The following is a 24991-nucleotide window of genomic DNA, read 5'->3' as shown; positions in this document are numbered from 1 at the left end:
GCAGAGAAAATACATTTTTGTTTGGTTATGAAAAAATATCCCTGATTGAACTTTTTATTGGTAGTCACATGAACTTCTTTTGTTCCCCTGCATGCCAAAGTACGGAGCTGGACATAATGAGGGAATTGCTACAGGACTTTGGAGAAGGCAGTCCATTTTCCCTAGCAGAGGCACCGCGGGATCGTGCTTTGCTATTTTCAGGCTGGTTCTATGGGCAAGATCCAAGCTCCCTGCAGGCCTTGAGTTTGACATGCCAGGTGTAGGAGCTACACATAAAAAGAGATGTAAATGCATGGTTTGAACAAAATCCTTTTTATTGGAATTTCATGTCATGAAAATGGTTCTTTTTAAGCAGGCATATTTTTAAGCAGGGTGGACCGGCCCATCTTTTAGCTTGTTATTTGAAAGAGATCAAACGATAGAATTTTCATTTTTAGAATTTTTTTAAAGCCAACAAATTGTTGGATTTTGACTCAGGAATTGACAGGGCTGGCCAAATGGTTTTTATGCTTCTACTTTTTTAAGTGGATGGTATATGAATTAAATGCTTGTCTCAATTAATCAATCAATTAATTAATTGTATATGCCCCCCCCCCATCTCATTGTCATCACTCTGGGCATAGAAAGATAAAAATACAAAAATAATATGAAAAACAACTAAATAAATAACCACAAAATCATTAAATGGATTAATGGCTATAAATCTGGAAAAACTATACCAAAAATATGTAGGATAGAACTTAATTTTCTTAAAAATCAAACATTTTAGCAGTTTCACCACCCAATTATTGGATCCCAAGGCCAGATGGCAAAGCCAATATCTGGATTGGTGTGGGCGATGTTTCAAAGGGAAGACATTGAGGCAGAAAAAGCTCTCCTCCTCAGGGGGCTCTGAAGGACAATACTCCGTCATAGATGGGATCCGCAATGTTTCTCTCCTGCGGATGGGACAGGTCATGTGATTGGATTGAGACAGTCTGTAAAATATCCCACCCCATGCCATGGTCTCAATCCTTTTAAAGCAATTCCACAAAGCAGCTTCCTGATGATGAATGTATTGCTTGATCATTTTAGCCTTGATAGACCAACATGCATTAGCCGAAGCTACTGATGGAAGGTTGATTGCTCTGAACTGACTTTGAAAAAAATTCTGATATTTTTACATCATGAAGAGAATGAAATATAATTTGACAACATAGGTTTATTTATATACTGAAATTACATATAATCCTTGGTTTTTTAACCTAAGTAAGAAAATAATGGGCATATTACATTTCCAATGAGTTTTTTTTAAACAGCTTGCCAAACATCTACAATTTCAGCTTCTCCTTGCATTTCCACCATGCCTACTTGGGGTTTGAAAAGTCTTTGGCCTGAAAAAGGTTTTTTGCTCTTATTTAAATGTTAAGTCTGAACCAAGCTTTCATCACTCTTATGAATCCAGAAGAGCTTTCAAATAAACATTTGATGCAGTTTACAAAAAAAGCATAACAACAGTATCAGTGGTACCTAACACCACATATGCTTAGTTATTTATTAAATGCAAATTTGTTAGCATTGCCTGCGGTCTTCCTATATTTTTATCACATTCACCAAGCTAAAGTTTTGGCATAATTATATTATCTCTGACAAATGAAATAATTAACTATTTAATATCTAGAAATCCAAAAATAGTATAATGTTCTTCAGAGTAAAGTTCTATAAACAAATTTGGAACTTAATGGTTTTTTATAGTGGCCAAGTTCATGCTCAGCATCATAATATCCAGTGGTCAAGATAGTTTCCTATTCCTCATAGATAGATAGATAGTTAGATAGATGATAGATAGATAGAATGAATAACTTCACTGTCATTTGAATGCACATTAATCGGCATACATTAAAGTGAAATTTCATTTCATACAGCTTTCAATGGGTTACCATCTCTAATATACACTACATAAACAGACTAAATAAATAAATAAATACAAAATTATGCATATACCCAAGTATATTATATGACTCAGAGAAACAACACAGTCAAGTTTGGGTGTATACATGTACATAGCAAAATAAAAAAATAAAAAAAGAATCCTGCAAGTTTACCAGATGAATGTCATGGGGAGCAAAGCTGCTACAGAATCTGGTAATCCTGCTAGAAATAACCTCCCCATTGAGGGGAGGGAGAATTATTTGCAAGTGAATGAATTTTGTGTGGAAAAGTAGGCTGTCTACCAGAATTGTGCTGTGATGCCTCCATTTGTCTCCCATTTGAGCCCATTAATGTCAGTCTGGTAGAGCTGCCAATAAGACTGCAAACTTGACATAGCTTGGGAGGAGTTCTGTATTTGGAGCTTGGCAGCTATTGGCAAACAGTTCAGCAACCAAATGAAAGAAGGTGTTTCTTCCTTCAGAAGGAGCAGATGGTCCAAATGAAGTATAGCAGCACAGCAAGACAATGCACAACGCAAAAAAAGAGGAAGAACTCTACATCCTGACTGTTGTGTATTAAGCTCTCCTGCCATAGAATTGCCTGTTAATTTCTCCTGCCATAGACTTACATTGGTCGCTCCTGATTGGTCAATACGCACCAGCCAGTCGGCAGGAGAATCCAGCCACCTGACTGGTCTAGCGCCTGACAGCTCGATTATAAAAGAGCTGTCAGCTGTCATTTGCTCGCTGTTTGCCTATCTGAGTTTTGCCGTACTTCTGAGCTGTTTGTCGCTGTTTAAATAAAGGTTGTGTTAGCTTCAACCTGCCTTGCCTCAGTCCCTGTCTGCCTTGTTCTCCCTACAGAACTCTGGCGACGAAGGATGGGATACGGTCTGTGGTAAAGGACAAAGGCGAAGTCACTGTCAGAGTTGCCTCAAGTCACGAAGCGACGAGACGTCGCTCTTCACTGAATTCCCCTCCCCCGATACTTCTAACTACCGTCCTTTTCAGGATGGCTACCCAACCGGCATTCTCGGTATTCAGCCCGGCCACCGAATCGTGGGACGCTTATCTCGAAAGGTTTGAGTGTTTCCTCGAGGCAAACGACTTCACTGGTTTGTCTAGAGGCCGTAAAAGAGGCTATTTCCTCAGCGCCTGTGGCCACGAGATGTTTGGCACAGCCAGGGCTCTAGCAGCCCCTCAGTCAGTTCACCCCATACCCTGGAAGACTCTTTTGGAGAGGCTGAAGAACCACTATTCTCCAACTCCTTCACACATGGCGAGGCGCTATGCTTTCCGACAGAGAGTCCAGAGAGAGGGCGAATCTGTGTCAAATTACATGACGTCTCTCAGAAAGGCGTCTCTTCACTGCAATTTCCCTGTTCTGGATGATGCCCTATTCGAACAGCTGGTCTGTGGCATCAGAGACCTCAGACTTCAGCGTCGCTTGCTGGCGCGAAAAGAGCTAACACTTCAGACAGCCGTGGATGAAGCCACGACATACGAAATGTCTGACAAATCTACGGCCGAGATGCAAAGATTTCTGCCTCCGGCCACCCATGCCAGCAGGGGCCTTGCTGTCCACTACGACGAGGTCGAAGCAGACGATCTCTCAGACATTGAGGAGGACATTAGCCGCCTAAACCTTTCAACCCGAAAAAGCCAGTCACAGAGAGACTTTTTGCCTCAGCCGGGTTGCCTCAGCTGTGGTGGGAACCACGCAAGGGCGAATTGCAGGTTCAAAGCTGCCACCTGTCAACGCTGTGACAGGAAGGGACATTTGGCTAAGGTGTGCAGGGCGGCCATGCCAGCTACTCTCCGGCCTCCTGAAACCACCTTGCCAAGGCAAGCCACAAGGCAAGCACCTAAACGCCACAGGGACTGCTTTGCCATTGCCGATTGCCAGAAGCTATCTGAATGGGCTGTCAGTCACGCGTCGCTCTCAAAGCCGACTCAAAATTTTTTTCTAACTGTCAAAATCGAAGGGAAGCCCTGTAAAATGGAGGTGGACACAGGGTCTTCCAAATCCCTTGTCTCCTGGGCCACTATTAAGCAAATTCTGCCCAGCCTTGCTAAGGCTACCCTGAGGCAATGCCAAATTCGCCTCAGGGACTATCAAGGGCAGCAAATCCCTATTGTGGGCTGTGGCACGTTCCAGGTCGCCTGTTAAGACTTCGAGGGGCCTCTCCCTCTCGTCATCGTGGACGGCCAGCTGCCCAGACTCCTGGGGCTGGACTGGTTCTCTGCGCTGGGGCTCAAGGTTTCCAACATCCACTCCGTGGTTCCAGACCCTTTCGCTGCGCTGACCAGCGAGTTTGCAGACGTGTTCGACGACCAGCTGGGTAAATATAAGGGGACACCTATCTCATTTAATTTGGACCCCCAGGTGGCACCAATCTGCCTTAAGCCTAGGAGGGTGCCTTTCGCCCTACAGCCTAAGGTAGACGTTGAATTAGATAAGCTAATTGCTCAGGGGGTGTTAGAGGCAGTGGACCACTCCCCCTGAGAGACCCCCATTGTCATCCCCATAAAGCAGGATGGGAGCATTGGATCTGTGGTGACTTTAAATGCACCATTAATAGGGGGTTACAAGCTAACCCTTACCCTGTACCTGTGGTGCTCCACTCCTTGCGTCGGGGTAATATCATTGCTAAATTGGACTTAGCCTAAGCCTATCAACAGCTCCCTGTGGACCAGGCCACCGCATTGGCACAGACCATAATGACCTACCGGGGAGCTTTCAAGTGCAAGAGGCTGCAATTTGGGGTCAGTATTGCCCCAGGCATCTTTCAAAGCCTGATGGAGCGATTGCTCCAAGGGCTGCCTGGGGTGGTGCCTTATTTTGATGATGTGCTTGTATCCGCCAAGGATCAAGCTGACCTCATCATCAAATTAAGGGCAGTCTTGCTTAGGTTCCGCCAGGCAGGGCTCAAACTCAAACGGGGAAAATGCAAATTTGGGGTTCCCAGCGTTGAATTTTTGGGGTACCTCATGGATGCCAAGGGCATCCATCCTACCCCGTCAAAGGTTGAGGCAATAAAAAAGGCTCCCACGCCCACGTCTAAAGCGGAGCTCCAAGCTTTTTTGGGGCTCCTCAATTTTTATGCTATTTTTTTGCCACATAAGGCTTCTTTAGCCGAGCCCCTACACAGGCTTTTGGACTCTAAGACCCCCTGGCACTGGGGTCCTAAGGAAGCCTATGCCTTCAAAGCTGTGAAGGACGTCCTCACGTCCCAGTCCCTGTTGGTCCAATACAGCGACCGCCTCCCTCTGATTTTGGCGTGCAATGCATCGCCTTTTGGCATAGGGGCTGTTCTGAACCACGTTCTTCCGAATGGCTCAGAGGCCCCGATTGCCTAGTATTCCCGCACTCTCTCAAGTGCGGAACGCAATTACAGCCAGCTTGACAAAGAGGCCCTAGCTGCTGTCGCTGGTGTCAAGCGCTTTCACGATTACCTTTATGGTCGTTTTTTTCAGTTGGTCACTGACCACAAACCCCTCTTGGGTCTTTTAGCTGGGGACCGTCAGACCCCGCAGATCCTGTCCCCTAGAATGTCAAGGTGGACAGTCTTCCTGGCTGCCTACAACTACCAGCTGCTTTACAGGCCAGGGAAGAACTTAGGGCATGCTGATGCCCTCAGCCGCTGCCCTTTGCCAGCGCCAGTGGTTGACCCGGCTCCCACTACCTCTGTCCTCCTAGTAGAGGAATTGGCATTGCCAATATCCGCCCAAGATATTGCCAAGCTTTCAGCCAAAGACCCTGTTCTCTCCCAAGTGCTGGACTGGGTGCGCAGGGGGTGGCCACAAGGGCCAGTTAGGCAGGAGTTTCAGCCCTTCTCCATTCGTCAGCACAAGCTATCCGTCCTCAATGGATGCCTGCTGTGGGGAAACTGGGTAGTACCTCCCCCAAGCTCAGGGCGCCAATTTTGAACTGCCTGCATACCGCTCACCCAGGAATCGTGCAAATGAAGGCACTGGGCAGGTGCTATGTGTGGTGGCCCAAAATTGATCAATAAATCGAAGACTGGGTTGCCGCCTGCTAGCAGTGCCAGCAGTCAAGGCCAGCTGTCCCATCAGTGCCCATCAGAGAGTGGGACATGCCCCGGGCTCCTTGGGCACGAATCCACTTAGATTTCCCTGGCCCATTTCAGGGACAGAATTTCTTAATCGTAGTAGACGCCTACTCGAAATGGGTGGAGTTGGCACTCATGCCATCCACCACTTCAGAGGCTGTCATTAGAGTCCTAGAGAAACTCTTCGCAACCCATGGGTTGCCTGATGTGGTGGTGGCCGACAACGGACCCCAGTTCACATCAGCACCCTTCAGATGTTCCTAGGACAGCTAGGCATCTGACATGCGACCACGGCTCCGTTTCACCCGGCGGGCAATGGCCTGGCTGAACGGACCGTCCGGTCTGCTAAGGAGGCATTGGGCCGCCTGGGGCCAGGCAATTGGCAGGACAAATTGTCCCAGTACCTCCTGGCACAACATACAACACCGTGCTCAGTCACTAACCAAAGCCCAGCAGAACGGCTAATGGGACGCCGGCTCCGGACAACCCTGGACCGGCTGCTTCCCAACTATGTTCCTGAAAAAAGCCCCTTCGCAAATGACGCGGCTTGAACTTTTAATGTTGGTGATCTGGTCTACGCCCAGAACTATGGGGCTAACACAAGGTGGCTCCCAGGACAAATAATTCAGTTAACTGGACCCTACTTTTATGGGGTCCAGTTCGACGATGGCAGAGAGTGGCGCCGGCACATCAACCAACTACGACGCAGAACGGCCGGTGCTCCAGATCTCCAACCACGGCAGGCCCAGTCCTATCCTGGAGAACTAACGCCACCAGAAACCGATTCCGCACCCATCTCCAGCGCTGTCCCATTGCCAACCCTACCTGGAAGTCCAGTAGGTCCAGCGATGGCTTCACGTCCCGCCGTCTCGACCGCTCAGTTTCCAGCAGTTCCACAGGCTCAGCCAGCAGAGACTCCTCCTATGGCTGCCGCCCCTGAACTAAGACGATCAGGGCGGATCCGACATCGGCCTGCGTATTTGGCGGACTACGCATGTGCCAACTGGGAGGGGAGGGGTGTTGTGTATTAAGCTCTCCTGCCATAGACTTACATTGGTCACTCCTGATTGGCCAAGACGCACCAGCCAGCCGGTGGGAGAATCCAGCCACCTGATTGGTCTAGCGCCTGACAGCTTGACTATAAAAGAGCTGTCAGCTGTCATTTGCTCGCTGTTTGCCTATCTGAGTTTTGCCGTACTTCTGAGCTGTTTGTCGCTGTTTAAATAAAGGTTGTGTTAGCTTCAACCTGCCTTGCCTCAGTCCCTGTCTGTATCGTTCTCCCTACAGAACACTGACTATTAACAGAAAGCAAAAGGAAATCTCAGAGAAGGGCTTAGGACAGGCTTGAGAAGGAAAGCTTGATATGTACTAATTTTACCATAGAATCTAGTATATATGAAATTGTAAGAGCAATAGGTAATAATAGTGGTAAAGTAATAGTAATTGACTTCTAACCATATATAATATAAACTCTGTGATAGTAAATGAAGAGTAATAATGTATTATAATACTATAATGTACTGTATATTATACTATTGTAATGTACTGTAATAGCATTGGACATATCAATGGAATATAAGAAGCAACCATATATCACTTTTATGCTTGTTTTTACAAAATTAAACATCCCTCCAAGAGATATAAAGAAACAACTTATCTAGCGATTTTGTGCTTTCTTGAGTCTGTGTCAATATAATTAGGTACAGTTTAAAAACAGGTTCCCTGACACCTTTGCATAATTGCATGCAATACATCAGAAACTTGACTGAATGCTCACACATTTTATGCAGCATGAAGTAATATATATTACTTATTCTCCTTACCACTAAACTAAAGCAGTAAAATGGTGTATTGGGAAGGAAAGAACACCTGTAAATTGCTCATTTGTCAAGTTCGTATCTGATACTTTCTAGATAATGTAGATACTTCCCACAGTGACCAGATAAATTTCTAGTGTCAATATTGCTGAATGTTGCTTCTATTTATATTTTCAACTGACAGAATATTCAAAGCTGACAAATGTGGCAGAACAGAAAATTATTAAATGCTTCTATTTACAGCAAATAGTGACAGTTGGTTTTTGCTACTCATAAACCAAAATACTGGAGTTGTAAATATGCAGGCAAAGTAGAAGCAGCATAACATAGGAATTCCAGACACACACACACACACACACACACACACACACACACACACACACACTCCAAGCAATGTGGTCTTCAAAGAATAATCCATCAGGGACTCAAAGCAAAATGGACACTCTTTTTACCATCCCCAAGAACAGAGAAGGTAGGGTGACCATTCTGATATTTTTAGTGAAAGAATGTTGCTATCACAAGAAAATCACTTAATGGCAACACTGGATATTAAGAATGCTATTGCTGCTCCCTCCTCCCCCTATATTTGGTGATAGCATTAGGCTGTTTTCAGGATTAGGTAATTATAACAATAATTTGGGAAGAAATGCTGCAGAAGATGATATAGCCATCTACTCCAAAAATATGATGACCAAATGACTTTGCTATCCCTAAAATGAACTTTAGTGAATGTTCTTAAACTAATTAAAATTAGCCAACCTAGGTTAATAGTAGCATCATCAGCCTATTTCATGGGTTGACAAACAGATATTTCTGCTCTGAGGAATACTCTGAAAATGACTCAAACTGATTGTGTTGTTTTCCTCCCCTTCTGAAAACCTCTTTTGCAGATTTCATGAACACCAAGATGGTTAAATTATATTGATTTCAGAAGAATTTACATTGCATTACCTTATATTATATCCATACAATACTCTGCAATCAGTGTTGCATCCGAAATAAAGCTTATTTATTGAAGAGGCAAATGCAATGTCTTATAGCTGAGTAAGTTTTGGTATTATTTCTAACACCCACAATACAGACACACTGGGTCTGTCTGTCTATCATCTATCTATCTAAGATATCACTTTTCATGCTTTCCAAAGCAACTTTGAATAGCTTAGACACTAATAAAAATAGCAATATAAAGCAATTATAAATGTAAAAAGAGTTAAAATTACAGGATTAAATACATATTAAAAAAAACATAGGCTAAAATGGAGAGGAAGTGGTACCTTTCCTGACAATGCACCAACCACCCACAGTCTAAAGTACTCACCTTAGGGCCACATAGCAACCAGCAGAGCAAGTTCTTAAGGCCTCTTCAGAATGCCAGAAGGGTTGGGGAAGACCTCACCTTCACCAGCAGGATGTTCAAAAGGACATGGATCACGGCAGAAAAGGCCCTTCTCTTACACTCATCACCCAAAATTCTAAGTTGATGAGGTCTGCTGTAGGCCCATTCTGCTGGAACAAGTGGGTTCGGCCAATTCCAGTGGGGAATGGCAGTTCCTCAGATATCCTGGACCCAACCATTTAACTTTCTTTTGACTATACTTTTGATTCATCTGTCAGAGGACATATGTTTCACAAATAAATTTCCAGTCTGGCTTTGCACAATTCTATGACTTCCTATACCTGTGATGGCGAACCATGCGTGCCATAGATGCAGTGCCCCCCTGTGGCCCATTTTTTGTGCCAGGAGGCTTCAGGGAGGCCTCCTAGTCCCAAAATGGGGCACAGGAGAATCGCATGCATGTGTGGGGAGGAGCACAGGGGGTCGTGCGTACATGTGCAGGGGGGCATTGCATTATGTTTGTAGGCAAGCACACGCTGTTGCGCACACGTGATTCTGGCACACAAGGAGAAAAAAGTTAGCCATCACTGTCCTATTCTGTACTAAGATTAAAATATAGATTCCTTGTTTTGAATATAGAATATGCTCTATGTCCCTAGGCACTTATTATTTGCAAAAAATATTTATTTCTTAGCTCAACCCACTATTTCATTCATTCAAATGACATGGTTAATCAAAATTTGGCTTATGTGATATGTGAACTGATCTATGTAGATTTTAGATCTAAGCTTTTTTAATTGGGTGATGGTTGGTGTGACAAGATTGACCACTCTTCACCAAAAAATTTCTTTGGCTATATCATATCACATTTTTCCAAAAGAACTTTAAACTGTGGTGAAAAATAATGATAGAGACTTCAAAGAATTTCAAAGAAAGGATTTGTGCATTTTAGGAGTAATTGATTACGCAGTGTTAAATCTGTCAATGAAAATTCAGAAAGAACCCAGACTCATAAAATTCATGGCTTTTGTTTTCTATATACTAATGCAAAGGGTATGGAAAATAAACAAAATAAACTTGAGCTCACACTACAGAAAGGCAAATATGATTTAAAAGCATAACTGAGACCTATTGGGATGATTCTCATTATGTGACTACAGCAAAAAAATATGTTACAATGAAAGTGAAAAAATAGAAAAAGAAGTTTGTTAAAAAGGCCTACTTCTGCATAGAAATCCAGGGAATGAATTTGGTGGCACTGCTGAAAGCATAACAGTTTAATAATATGAACCAAAGAATAATAGCAGTATTCTTGTTGGTTACAACCAGTGGTGGGTTGCAGGTGGTACGCCCCAGTACGGGCGTACCGGATCCACCCCCGGAGCACTGGATACTGTTCCAGTACGGTGCTCCGGAGGGCCCACCCGCCCGCCCGCCCTCCTTACCGGTGCTGTATGCTGTTGGCGCTTCTGTGCATGCGCCTGGTGTGTACTGCACCTGCGCAAAGCTCCATGGAGCTGCTGGAGCGTCGTGGAGGCTTGCGGAAGCGTCATTTGATGCTAGAACGCATGCACGCCCGTGCATGTGGGTAACTCTGGGGCCATTCCAAACATATCGGTTGGAACGGAATCTGGAACCCACCACTGGTTACAACTAGCAATCATTTAAGTAAAGACAAAGTGTGGATAATCATGTCTAAAAATAAATTATATTTTTTTAAAAAGCATAAAATAGTACTAATCGACAACTTTTGTTGCCCCAACAAGGGAAATTTTACTTATCCCATCCTTTGAATAAATTTCCAAAAAGCTGTCTTGCTCATTAAAGGATCAGGATTCTAGCTAGAATTTAATAGAAATATAATCAAACAATAGCTCCTCAATCTAGGATGAGTTATTTTTTTCAGGTGTCAGTTAAAGTGGGTGTTAGTTTTGTTGGTTGGGCCAAATGTCCATTCATGATTTTTAAGTAAGTTTGGAAAACAGGTGAAGTCAAGAGGAACAGGATAAATTTGTTCCTACTTACGTCCAAAAGACAGAAAAAGAGACAACTAGCAAAAGAGGGAAAGCCAGAACTAGATTAGTCAATCTGAGTTCTCTAAAGCTCAAGATAAACATCTAGGAAGCAAAATAGTAAGTTGGTCTCAGACCTAGTTTGTATTAATATGGAAGATGGCAATGGAAGTCTGCATGAAGCCTATATAGGTTAGACTGGAAATTTATAAAAACAACATGGGGGAAAACATTGGCAAATCACATCTATGTAGGTGCCAAGACAGAAAATAAAAAAAGATATTTCTAGGCAATCACTCTTTATTTACTAAGATTATAATTTCATTAGCAATAATGATATAGACATATCTTGCTTTCAATAAAAAATCTGAAAAATCTGACTGGCACTTGGGCTGGATAGCATGTTTATTATCTGAATCCACAGCTTGCTTGAAAACTACACCAAATATCAAGAATGCCACAGCATGAAAAAAAAACCTAATACAATCCTTATTTGTGTAAACAAGAGGCATAGAATCAAAATCATATGTAGTATTAGTAAAGGTAAAGGTTCCCCTAGCAGATATGTGCTAGTTGTTCCCAACTCTAGGGGTTTATTTCCGTTTGAAAGCTGAAGAGCCAGCACTGTCTGAAGATGTTTCTGTGGTCATGTAGCCGGCGTGACTCAATGTCGAAGGCGCACAGAGCACTATTACCTTCCCACCAAAGTAGTCCCTATTTTTCTACTTGCATTTTTACATGCTTTTGATTTGCTAGGTTGGCAGAAGCTGGGACAAGTAACTGGAGCTCACTCCGTTACACGGCGCTAGGGATTTGAACCGCCAAACTGCCAACCTTTCTTAGCCACTGAACCACCACGTCCCTGAAGTATTAGTACCACTTTATAAAGCCTTAGTAAGGCCACATCTGGAAAACTGTATCCAGTTTTGGAACCACATTAAAAAATTATGTTGAAACTTTGGAAAAAGTGCAAAGAAGAGCAACTACGATGATTAATGGACTGGAGACTAAAACGTATGAAGAACACTTGCAGGATTTGGATTTTGCTAGTCTTGAGAAAAGTGGGGACATGGTAACAGTATTCCAGTATTTGAGAGGCTGCCACAATGAGGAGGGAGTCAATTTATTTTCCAAACCACAAGAGTCCAGGACAAGAAACAATGGATGGAAACTAATCAAGGAGAGAAGCAACCTAGCATTAAGGATAACTTCTAACAGTGAGAACAATTAACCAGTGGAACAGCTTGCCTTCAGAAGTTGTGGATGCTTCATCATTGGAGGTTTTTAAGAAGAGACTGGACAGGTACTTTTCTGAAATGGGTCTCCTGCTTGAGCACGGAGCTGGACTAGAAGACCTCCAAAGTTCCAGATGTGACAGAAAGACTGACAAATCCTATGGGATCAGCTGATTACAGATTCTCCATGCTAATATTTGTGGGCACAAATAACATTGTCAGGAATGTTCTCAAGAATATTAACAATGATGTTTTTGCTTTGGAGAAAAGGGTGAAATACACTGTAGACTTTGAAGGTAAAAGTCCAGCAAAAATGTAAGTAACTTCCAGTTGTAATGTTGGTACAAACAAGAGAGGTTTTTCAACAGTAGCAGAAACTTCAGGGAAGAGAGATACTTCACAGGTGTACAGTTCATTTTACTAAGGAAGGAGAGTACACTTTCAGCTGACAGATGGCCAACCTAGTCAATAGTTCAAAAGTTGGGAGTTATAAGTCATAGGATGGATTGTACACCAGCTGAAGCTCTGCTTTTGGGTATTAGAAAGCCAGTGTCTGTGTATGTTTCCAAAATACACTGCTTCAAAAACTTTTTTATTTTTCAAACTTAGTAATTGGAAAATTGGCAAATAAAACTATTTTTGGGATTTGTTCATATTTAACTAATCTGCCAAAAATTCTATGGGATGCATACCAGAAAGAATTAAAATATAATATACAGATGAAAATAATAAAAATATACATATATTGTAATTGCTGGTATTACAAAGCACCTGACATAGAAATTGTCACTAGAAAGAGAACTGTATCATTTTGAATATATATCTAATCAATTCTCAGTTAACTGATAAATGACATAAAATATAAAAGGAGAAAATACAAAATATTAAATTAACTGAGAAACTTCCCATGGTACAAAATTAAGTTTCAGCAACCCACAGGCAGAAAAGTGCTTCTTCCTGAGAGATATTTTCACTGATCTATAAAGATTGAACTATACTTCCTAACAAACAAGTTAATAAATTGACTGGTATTTTAAACTTGTCAAGAAAATAATTCAGCAAGACCTTTTATGAATTGAGCATAATTCAAGTTTATTTGCAGCTCTGAAACAAAAGAATAAAATACTGACATAATAAAGCCGCTGTTGCAACACCGGTGAACAACTCAACAAATTAAATAGTAGTAATTAGCAGAAATGCAAATTGAAAGCATGCTGGATAATCTCCAAATTTTCATTCTGAAAGTGAACAAGGCTATGCTTAGCTCAAGATATCAACATCCCCTTACTTGTTGCCCTCCAGATGCATTTTCACTTCAAAATCCATTACCCTTAGACGTCAGAGTATGGGAGTTATACTTCACTACATCTGGAGAACATCAGGCTAGAGAAGGCAAGGTTCTGCCAAGTTTCACAAATAAGCTTTAATTATTTTGATTATATTAGTATCCTTTCATTTCAATTTTTGATTGCTCATGGCTTTACTGTTTAATTCAAAGTGCAGGGAAGTGATGTGTGGGTGAAAATTTATTTCTGAAATTACGGACTGACAACTCTAAGCAAATAAATTCTAAGCAAATAAACTTGACATTTCTACCATGTCAGAGTTCATCAGGATTTTTGTTCTATAATTTGTGAAGTACAGTAATAGTAAAGACTGCAACAATGATTGGGGTAGCAAGGCATGCTCTACTCTGAGAAAATAATTATTTTAGCTTGTTTTAAGTCTCTTTTCTCCCTGCTCTAAATAAAACACATTATTCAGATAACCAATTTTGGCTGTTCAGGATAATATAATTCATGAAACTAGTTTAAAAAGCCTAATATTCTTTACCCTGTTATGATTTGTTGGAAAATGTTATTAGAGAGATTCAGAATTGACAGGAAAAAATGTTCTCTCATTTTTTTTTTATTTACAAAGGACATAGTTAAACTCTAGAATGTTTTTCAGTGCTAGTGATGCCAATCCATTTGGATGGCTTGGGAAAGGGACTATACAGCATTATATCAAAAGCTACTGAGGGTGGAAAGGGCCAAACGTTTCAGAACTTCAATACTGTATTCCACATGGAGACCAATACAGTCACTTTCTGCTGATGGAATGACATTGGTGTATGGAACAAATTCCACTGGTTCCACACACCAATCGAAGACCTACCTGAAACCTTTTAATGCCATTTCTCATATAATAATAATAGTTGAACAGCACCTATTTCTTTCTTTTAAGAAATATTATATAGAGAAATGAATTTGTGTGTAATCAAGTACACAAGGGCACAATGTAACATCTACCAAATGTTGCTGAATTTCACTTTCCACCAAATCCTGTATGGCAGTGGGTCTCAACCTTCCTAATGCCGCGACCCTTTAATACAATTCCTCATGTTCTGGTGACCCCCCAACCATAAAATTGTTTTATGTTTTCCGTATTTTTTCAAAATATGTGTTTTCCACTGGTCTTAGGTGACCCCTGTGAAAGGGTCATTTGACACCTCCCCCAAAGGGGTCCCAACCCACAGGTTGAGAACCACTGCTGTATGGCTAAAAGCAAGGGTATGAGAGTGAATGATATTTAGTACAGGTAGTGCTCAACTTATGATGATGACTAAGACCAGAGTTTCTGTTGTTAAGTGAGTCATGCCCAATTTTATGACTTTCGCCATAGTTGTTGAGCCATTGACTCTTTATCAGAAGCCTCACAGAAGGTCACATATGACAATCATATGATTCCAGGATTTTGCAACTATTATAAATATATATCAGTTGCTAAGCAACCAAATTTTGATCATGTGACTGGAGATTCTGCAACCATCGTTAAGTGTGAGAATCGGATGCAAGTCAACATTCTGCAGTACCATTGTAAGTTTGAATAGTTGTAAGTCAAGGACCCTCCTGTAACATATATAATTGTGCACTTGTTAGACATTGGGCTTGATAACTGGCCATTTTCTCTTTTATAACAATGAGTTCCCAAGGATTTTTTTTCTTTTGCACGTGAATTCAAGCAAATTTTCTCCTAATTCTGTCAGACAGCTATTTTCCAAACAGCAAAATCATCTAAGGATGACCCTGCTGGATTCATGCTACACTTCAAATATACTTAGATCATCTAATAGCCATACATATATACACAAGATCCTGTGCAGTATTAAGAAACAAATCCTTTAGCCTTTATATTTTTATAATTTCTGCACCAAAATGTGCACAATATACACATTTCTCAGAAATGATTGTTTTCTGTGACATACTACACCACTGGATAAATAAATATAAATGCAGATAGGAAATGCTTAGTTCCCATACATTACAAAAACATATAAATTCTACATAGCTTCAGTTCTAAAGGGACTGCCTTTCTGTGCTCAGGAGACCATTCTGCCAGAATGATAAGCTGAAAAGCAAAACATAAATGTCAAGCACACATATTTAGTTGATTGAGAATACACAGAGAAAAGCAACTGTATTAATCTCTTGTCTCTTGACTGGAAACTCTGTACATAGATTTCTATTTATTTTAAAGACAGTTGCATGTAATTATTTAACTAGTTACATCAGATTTTAATCTGGTTAGTAATGGCTTCATGGAAATCAAAGGGGCTATGAATATAACATGTGTTTGAAGTACCTGCTACAATCAGAGCATTTTGTGAACTTCAATTCCCAATAATCTTAAAAAATGGTCCTATTGGTTAAGGAATTCTAGGAATTGAAGTCCACACACTGGAGGGTATATAGGCTGAAAAAAGTTGATTCAAGGATTCCACATTACCATATTAACTATGCATGTCCCAATTAGAAAGAACACGGTGAAGTGAATTAGTAACAAATTCTTCTGGACTCAAAGTTGAGTTCAGTTTACCATGTTCTAATTAGCAAAAGAAAAATAATGTTGAATGCATAACTGCAAAAATGGGTTGGGTTACTTTGTTTGTTTCACAATATGAGAACAGTAGTGAAATAAGCATTTTTTTAAAATAAAAAAAACAGAATTCTGTTCTTTAAAATTCTACATAGAGTCAGTTACTTTTTTGTAAACCAGAAAAAAATATTCTCTCGTAACATTTAAAATATTTCTACATATTTGCTTATTTTTGATGCTTACTTTTTTATTTGTATTAAAGTCTACAGAACTTCTTTTTTTATTAGACATACACATACATAGGCACATTCCAGGACAGGCATGTTTTATGGCCCACTGAAAATGCCACTGGATTTTTCACCCATGGATTAGTTGAAAATTTACATGATTTTCATTACAATGATAAAGTGGTCAAGATAATATATTGGCTCAAGAGACATGAACTGCATAGTTCATCCAAGCAGCAGCCAGTTATGAATATTTTTAATAAATATGGAATGATGATATTCTGTCACATAAAATAGCTAGTCAGTGGTAAACCTGCAATACATTCTCATCTATAACATTCCAATTCTCAGAATTAAATAATCATGTCTATGAATACATGCACACATTTTTATCTATATTTTACACCAGTTTTTTATTCATTTAGAATACCATAGACTTTTATCTATACTATCAATCTACATGTGATACATGCTCACTTGTAATTCCTATTTTTATTCTACAGCCATATTTTATAATGTGAAAACAGTTTGTCCATTAGTATCTAAATTTTGTCTTGTTTGTCAAGACAATAGAATCAAACTATACTTGGTTACACCTACAAAAAATAAAAAGTGACATTCAGGAAAGTATGGCAATAGAAATAAATAGCTACATAAGCTGGAAACTCATTGGCTGTTAAACATTAATCTATTGCAATATGTATAAATGGTAAAATTAAATATGCCCTTGACTTGCATAATTTCTAGTTAATATATTCATTCTTGGGACCCTTATCTTTTGCCATTATCTCCTCCTTTTCTCAATTTCCTAATTTATCCTACAGTAGTAGTACCGTGTTTTCCCACAAATAAGACAGGGTCTTATTCTCTTTTGACCCCAGAAATAAGTGCTTGGCCTTATTTTCGGGAGGTCTTATTATTTTTGAGGTGCAGGAGGTGGAAAGTGTGGTCACCTCATCGCTGCTGCTGTGTTGCAATATTTTCAGGGAGGGTTTATTTTGGGAGATGGCTTATTTTAGCGCATGAGCTCAAAAGTCCTATTAGACTTATTGTCTGGGGAGGTTTTATTTTCAGGGAAACATAAAAATAATAAAACCTTATTTATTTATACCTAACTATTAATATCTAGGATGCTGGCAGCAACCCGTATTAACTATCAGCACCAGTCAATAATATTTGTGATACATTTTTAAATGTTCATTTGATTGAGTTTCATGTTTAATGAATAAAAATTTATAATAATACAGTTAGAAAAAATAACAAAATATTGTGATTTGCAAATTGAAATTGAGTGACTATGGAAGAAGAAACCAATGGTTGTACCAATAGTAATAAGAAGCCATTGTAGCAATACCCAAAGGGCTACCTAGATACATGGAAATTTTGAACTTATTAGATCTGAATATCCTGACTCTGCAAAAAACCACCATACTCGGACCTGCTTGAAACTCAGACGCTACTTTAATAGCTCTTAGGTCCTTGGTTAGGACTTGAATGGTTAAGGTTTTTACCAGTTCCAGACTGTGAATCGAATTGAAGATTAAATCTTAAATAATAATACAAAAATGCCAAACCCAGTCTGAATATCTGGCTGACTGTGAGACTAACCATAATAATGATACTATCTGAAGAACAGTGAAGAAGATGCATTGAATCTAATACACAAGGAAGCTTTATTGAGTACTGGAGAGACCAAAATGCCTAGAAGAAAGTCCATATGAATTAGTAAAAAGACAGAGCAGAGCAAAGCAAAGTATTACATGGACAATACATTAAAAAGCAGGCAAAGCAGTTAACAAGAACCGGCAGTGGCAAAGAACAGAAAAAAATGAAAGAAAAAGAGCCTAAAACCAAGTCTTAAGAACAAATGCATACAAAGCCAGAATTGGGAAGAGATCATGATAACCCACCTTTGCAAAGAAGTTGAAGAAACAGTAAGCCACCAATTAGCGTCTGAAAGAAAATTGCCATCTGGCCAACTATGTAAACGAACATAATAATTCTCTATAGACTACCACTGAAGTACTTACCAGGCCTGAGCTTAGTTAGCTTTCAAGCACAGACAAGGTTGATCAGGTTACTGTTCAAATCTTACAATGTTAATTTAAAAATGTGCCATAGCATCTCTCACCAATGATTGTAGAACATATTGGGAAGTTGGAAAAGATCCCAGTAGTGGACACTGGAACTGTGCTGTCACCAAGAAATTGTATTGTTATGTCCACAAAATAATTAAGTCAAATTTCAACTTGAAGCAGAATTCTTCTCATATACTTTATGTTAAATAATTAGATTAACACCATATTTTGTTAAGAGATGGACCATTTATGGCCTTCTACTTGTTGCGGTGGCTCGGTGGCTAAGACACTGAGCTTGTCAATCAGAAGGTTGGCAGTTCAAAACAATTTTGTTACATATCTTTTCTAAGACCTATCATTCCCTTTTTTGAAATATGTATCTTGAAAAAGAGATCAGAAAAATGAGAAAGAGAAAAGAAGATGTCAGTTAGAAAGGACTCACTTTTAGTTTTGGCATTTGTTTTAGCCTAGACTATAGAATGACCGTAAACCTTCATAGAATACAGGACTTAAAAGATTTTAAAAAAAGTTGCCTATTTTTCTGGGTGAACATAGTATAATGATCAACACTGAATAAAAGTCAATTTATGCTGTATTTTGGAGACTTGGCTTGTACATAGGAGCAATTGGTCCAGGCATACAGAAATTATTTTAAAAATATATTCTGACACTGATCACCTTAAATAATATATAAACAAAGTTGCCAATAGCAACAATCATTGCAAAATATGACTGACTAACATACAGTCCTAAATGATTTTTCACAGGCCACTTTGTTTCACTATTAAGATGCTACTTGTTTTTCTTGATTTATCAGATAATAAATTTTTGATGACTAGGGAAGTCCAATAAAATTCCTCCAGTGCTGCCGCCATGATTAATAAGTCTGAGGAATTGAAACTGTCAGGAATTCATATGTTAAAGTTGAAATTACTGCCAAATATGTATTAGAGCTACCATAATAAACAGAATAAAAAGAGGGCTCATTTGACAATATTATTTTGCACACATTTATTTTATCCAGTTTTACCATCAAGCTCCTCATTGTGAAATCTGATATACCTTTTTCCACTTTAAGCAAACATTCAGGTAGAACTATGAGGAAATGCTGCAACACAAATAATATTCAGAAGTTAGTTAGAAAACAAAGGGGGGGGTGTTTTAAATGATGTATTTCTCTGGCGAGAACTGCATCATATCAAACATTTGCTGAAAATAAATTGTAGTACTATTTATACTTGAAATCCAATAGGTTATAACAGGAGATCTGCTTACTCAAGATCACTTTTGGAAAGTAGTTTCCTATATTCAGCCCAATAACCATGCTTGAAAGTCAGTAGGAATATACACAACTAAGAGTTTTTTCATATTGTGAAGACTTTTCTGATTACTTAAAACTTGTCTGATAAATGTCTTATAAATCCTATAAACCAATGGGAAAAATCCAGCAGGAGAGAGTTAAAGAGATAGAGACAGACATTCTTGACCCTCTGAATATTAGAATGCTGGGAACATCTGCTTTCACCGAAAAATAAATAGGAAACAAAGCCAAACATATTTTGTATTCTTCCAGTTCATATAGAAGCAGGGAGTCTGAAGGATTATAATACATCATGGATTATGTTCAAATGGGTAGTGTGAAGGTACTGTAGTATCAAAAATTAAAGCTTCATAAGTTAACTTCATTGTCAAAATATATTGCAGTAATTTAATTTACTAAAGGAAGGAACTTAGTTCATTTATGTTTAGTTGCCTGAAGGAAGAAACTTATGACCATCCAAATCAGATAGGATACCACCACCAGATAGTATGGACAATGGATCACACATAATGGATTATATAGTATTTTTATACTACAAAAGCAACAAACCTACAGTTGCAGCACGAATTTTCCCATCAGCAGTGAACTGCTTAAGATATACAGCTTCTAAGCTTTTAAGACGGATACCTTCAAATAGAGCATGACTCTCAATGACTCCATAGACATGTCTTCCTCAGTGATGTCTTCCATTTTTTTTTCTTTCAGAAAATTTTATTGGTTTTTTAAAACATTTATAAGGAAAAGGGTAGGTGGAATGGTATACAAATTTTGGCAGTTGCAAGTGTGGCAGACGCCCCCTCCCTCCAAACTCATAAGATACATCTAAGTATAAAACATTAATACATGATCATATAAAATCAGCATATTAATTCTAATAAAAAAAATTTCAATCAGCTTATATATTATGATATATAGTCTAGATATAATTTCATTATTACTTTCGGTCTGTTTATAACAATGTGATTTTCTTATTCATTTTTGTGATCTGAGCTTTCTTGGTGTTGCCCCTTCTCCCCCCGCTGGCAGAGCTCCGGCCCCTCCCGTATCCTGTGTAACCGTTGAAGAGTCTTCTGTTTTTTCTAGGTTCGCTTTATTTTTTTCCATAAAGGCCTGAGCCTCTATGGGTGTATTGATTCTAATTCTTGTCTCCTCCCAGAATATCAGCATCCCTTCAGGCATCAACCATCTAAACCACACCCCTTTCTGGTATAATTTATTCGCCAATTGCGAATAATTTTTTCTTTTCTCCCTAATTTTTTTGGGGATCTGCTTCAAGATGGTTATCTCCCTGTCGTGATATGTCAATGCTTGCCCCCTTTGTACACTCAGAATTACGTCTCTTGTGCTTTTCCTAAGGAATTTAATATGGACCTCCCTGGGTACATTGTGTGTTCTTGCATATGCTGAATTCACTCTATAGACCAGGTCTATCTCCCATTCCATCTGTTGTTTATCTTTGTGTATGTATTCAGCTAAAATATTAGTCATAATGTCCCTTATATTTTCCCCATCTGCTTCTATAACATTTTGAAATCTAAGATAAAAGGACATTCTCTCAAACTCTGTTTTCATTTGTTGGATATCAAGTTCTTTGTTACCCTTCTGCAGAGCCTCTACCCCCCCCTCGCCTCCGCCACCCCACCCTCCACAAGGTCCAGTCTCTGTGAGTTCTTATAAATTTGGACTTGATTCTGTTTAATTTCTTCCTTCATTTCCTTTAATTGTTTCTTAATTTCTTCCTGGCCCTGTATGAGTTGCTGAAGCATTTGTTGCAAATCCATCTCTGTACTCTTAGGTTGCATCAGTTCTGTAATCTTTGACTGTGTGGCAGGACTGGATGTTGCAGATGTCGGTGCAGAGGTAGCAAAGCCAGGTTTTCCAGGTGGTGGTCTTTTTGGAGACATAGTTTGTAAAACAGAGAGATCAGTCAATGTAGAGACTGGACAGCTGGAGAAGTAGAGCAGGCAGATGAGTCCAGGAGGCAGAAGATCCAAGCAGGTGGGAGTTTCTTTAATCAGTCTAGCAATAGAGAAAGATTTTCTCTCCAGAGGGTTCAGGAAATAGCAATCCACAAGAGACTCTTCTGGGTGACACGGAGACAAAGACCGGAAGCCTGAGTTTTAAAGGTGGAGTCAGGTTTCATAGTTCATAAAGACAACGGAAGTGTGCCATCTTGCCCTGCCAGCTTTGGGCTCAGAGGCATAACAAAATTTTAAAAGTTCAGAAAAATTCTCAGGTCATCCATAAATTCTGGGGCTAAATCCGATGAAAGTCACTCTTACAGGGGTGAGGCATCATTAGTTGGCTCTCCCCCCTCCTCCTTCCCCTGGAGGCGAAAGCAAGATTTTCTCAAGCCGCTTGTCCAAGGGGGGGGGGGAAATCCCCCTCTCTCTAGCCGCACCTCCAGCGAAAATCCGAAAGTTAAACTTTAAAAGTTGCTGAAAAGTCCATCAGTTCAAAAGAAGGGGAATGAAGAAAGGAAGCACCTCACCATACCGCCGCTGCTTCCTTCAATTTTGCGTTGTCCGATCGGCATGGAGCGAGACGCAGGCGCGCCCTCCGAGACTGCTCCCCAATGCCTGGAGCAAAGCGGAGAAGCCCCCACCAGCCGCCGCCGATGCCAGGGCCCTCCGCAAGCCGGTCCCTCGGCAGGACGCCTCTCCGGGGCATCCTGTGCCCCCCCAGAAGCGGGGGAAGCCCACCGGGAGAGCGGGAGCGGGCAAAGACTTGCCAGTCGCCCTAGCCGCCAGAACCGGAAGTCCCCCTGTGATGTCTTCCATTTTTATAGCCTAGTCAACTACCTAGGCCTTCTTAGATGGTCTCTCACTTAGCAATAAATGCTTTTAAATTAGAAGCATCTGCTTTGTTTTTAATGTTTCAAAGTTTGGATAGATTGGTGAATTATCTCATTAAAGAGAGAAAGAAAAAGTCAGTGTTTTGGGAAGTAATACTGAAGCAGTTTGCCATTGCCTCTTGCTGGGAAGTTCAACCTACAATCTGTACTTCAGTCCTGATATTTCATGGTGATTGATCACTCAAGTACTCTTGAGGCCAGTCTCTGCTCAGGGTATGAGCCCAGATAAAAGTACAGCCAATTATCTTGGTGTTTTGTAAAATACACATTTATTAGAGTTTATTTTTTGAAACAGTTGATTGGGTCAAGAGAGCATAATTTCAATGGGCAGTAAGAGTTTGGTAAAAGAATATAACTAGAGGAGCCATGGTGACACAATGGTTGGTAAAATGAGGACCCAGATTGTTTTGGCAGCAATATGCTGACATTGTAAATTGTTCAGATAATGCTGTAAAGCACTATGAAGCGATATATTAAGTCTAAGTATTATTTGTATTTCTATTAAAAATGAAATAAGTGCTGGAAGAATTGGGATGTATTTATATATTTTGCATTAACACAAAACAAGCAAGTCTTCAAATTCTTTGAAAACTGATCAATCATTCTGCCATGAATTTCTGTAGTGCAGATGTGGGAGTTTCTCACTGAGGAATTCTTGATCAAAGCAAACTGTGGCTAGCATTTATTCCCCATCAAAATAAGTCTGCTGAGAGGTATATGATGGGAGCTATTTAACTTTCTGTGAGAACTAGCTGAGGGGAGTCTTTTCCAACTTTATCTAATCTCTTTGAAGCCTTGTGTATTTAAGCCAGTGAGATTCTTCATTTTCACAGCACTCTTCTAGTCTCCATCTTGTTTGGATACATACATACATACATACATACATACATACATACATACATACATACATACATACATACATACTCTATTCAATTGCATCCAATTCTCAGACACTTCCTGGACAGGTTTCTGCAGGTTTTTTGGCAAGTTTTTTTCAGAAATGGTTTGCCATTGCCTCCTTCCTAGGACTGAGAGAAAGCAACTGGCTTAAGGTCCCAAGTTGGCTTTGTGCCCAAGGCACTAGAACTCACAGTCTCCCAGTTTCTAGCCTGATGATGCCTTAACAATTACATCAAACTGATGTTGGCAAAATATTATTATTATGAGAAGTTAATTTTTAGGTAAAAATGAAAATGTTATGCTGGAGTGGTATGTAATGTGATGAATTTTAAGAACATGTACAACCTTACTAGTAAGAATAATATTAGCTTATTTTGCTTAAAATATATTAAAAAATAAATATTACAGCATAAAAGAACAGACACCCTTACACTGAATGTCTATCATTGATAAATCACATGTTCTCAAATGTATAGCAAGATCCTGAAAAGAAAGTAACTTGGTTTCCTTATTTTTCAAATTAAAATGTAGTTGGACAGCATTTAAATAGTTAGTAAAAGTTTCTGATTTCATATTATCACTTCTTCTGTACTACCCATACACTTTTACTACATGGTAGCATGAAAATAGTTATTTTAGATTTTAAGTAGCATCTGTTCACTAAAATAAAATTAAGGATTAAGCCAAATTGCAAATTAGTCAAGTTAATTTGAAATAATATCCACTTACCTCTACACTAGATAAAAGGTTCACAATGCAAGAATGACTTCTCAATTACCAGATAGCCCTCAACAGCCAAGTAAACAAATTGCCTGGGATAACATAAAAGTCTTGCACAATATGAAGCTTGAAATAAGAAACTGGAGCTCAATAAAAATCCAGCATATAATAAAACAAGATATTACTGTGTAGAGAATAGAAACTGCAGAGTGTTCTTTTATATAAAAATGCTGCTTTTTAATTTATGTCTCAAATAGAATGTAAGCAATAGTAACTCATCTTGCCCACTGTAAATGTGATAAACCATCCAAGTGGTTTTGAAATTATAAAGGGGTTAAGAATGTCCCAATTTTTAGTACTGTCCTTCCTTAGCTTAGTTTTGAACTGTTCCATTTTCAGCATAGTGTGTGGGAAAGACTTTGGGAGACGGGGGAAGAAATGCTAAAGAACCATCAGATTAGAGGGGCCAATGCATGCAATTGCATAAGGGGAAGGGAAAGAAACTCAAGAAAGAGCCCCCTAACTTACCAGAATGTAAAAGAGACATGGAAGATTTGTACTTTCAAGACTTTTAAGATTCTGTTAATGTAGCCTTATAATAAAGTAGAAATAGAGCACCTGTTCTTATTTTTATGTGGATAACAGGTAGC

General features: G+C 39.6%; 1 protein-coding gene across 1 annotated transcript in view; it reads right to left on the bottom strand.

Moving 5' to 3' along the window:
• The window catches only part of RSU1 (Ras suppressor protein 1), a 104255-nt gene that overhangs the window by 18616 nt on the left and 60648 nt on the right, over positions 1-24991 (bottom strand). The gene's annotated exons all lie outside the window — the stretch shown is intronic.

Source organism: Natrix helvetica, assembly GCF_964273705.1.
Source record: "Natrix helvetica genome assembly, chromosome: Z".
NCBI classification, from domain to species: domain Eukaryota; kingdom Metazoa; phylum Chordata; class Lepidosauria; order Squamata; family Natricidae; genus Natrix; species Natrix helvetica.
This window is presented reverse-complemented; position numbering and strand designations above follow the sequence as displayed.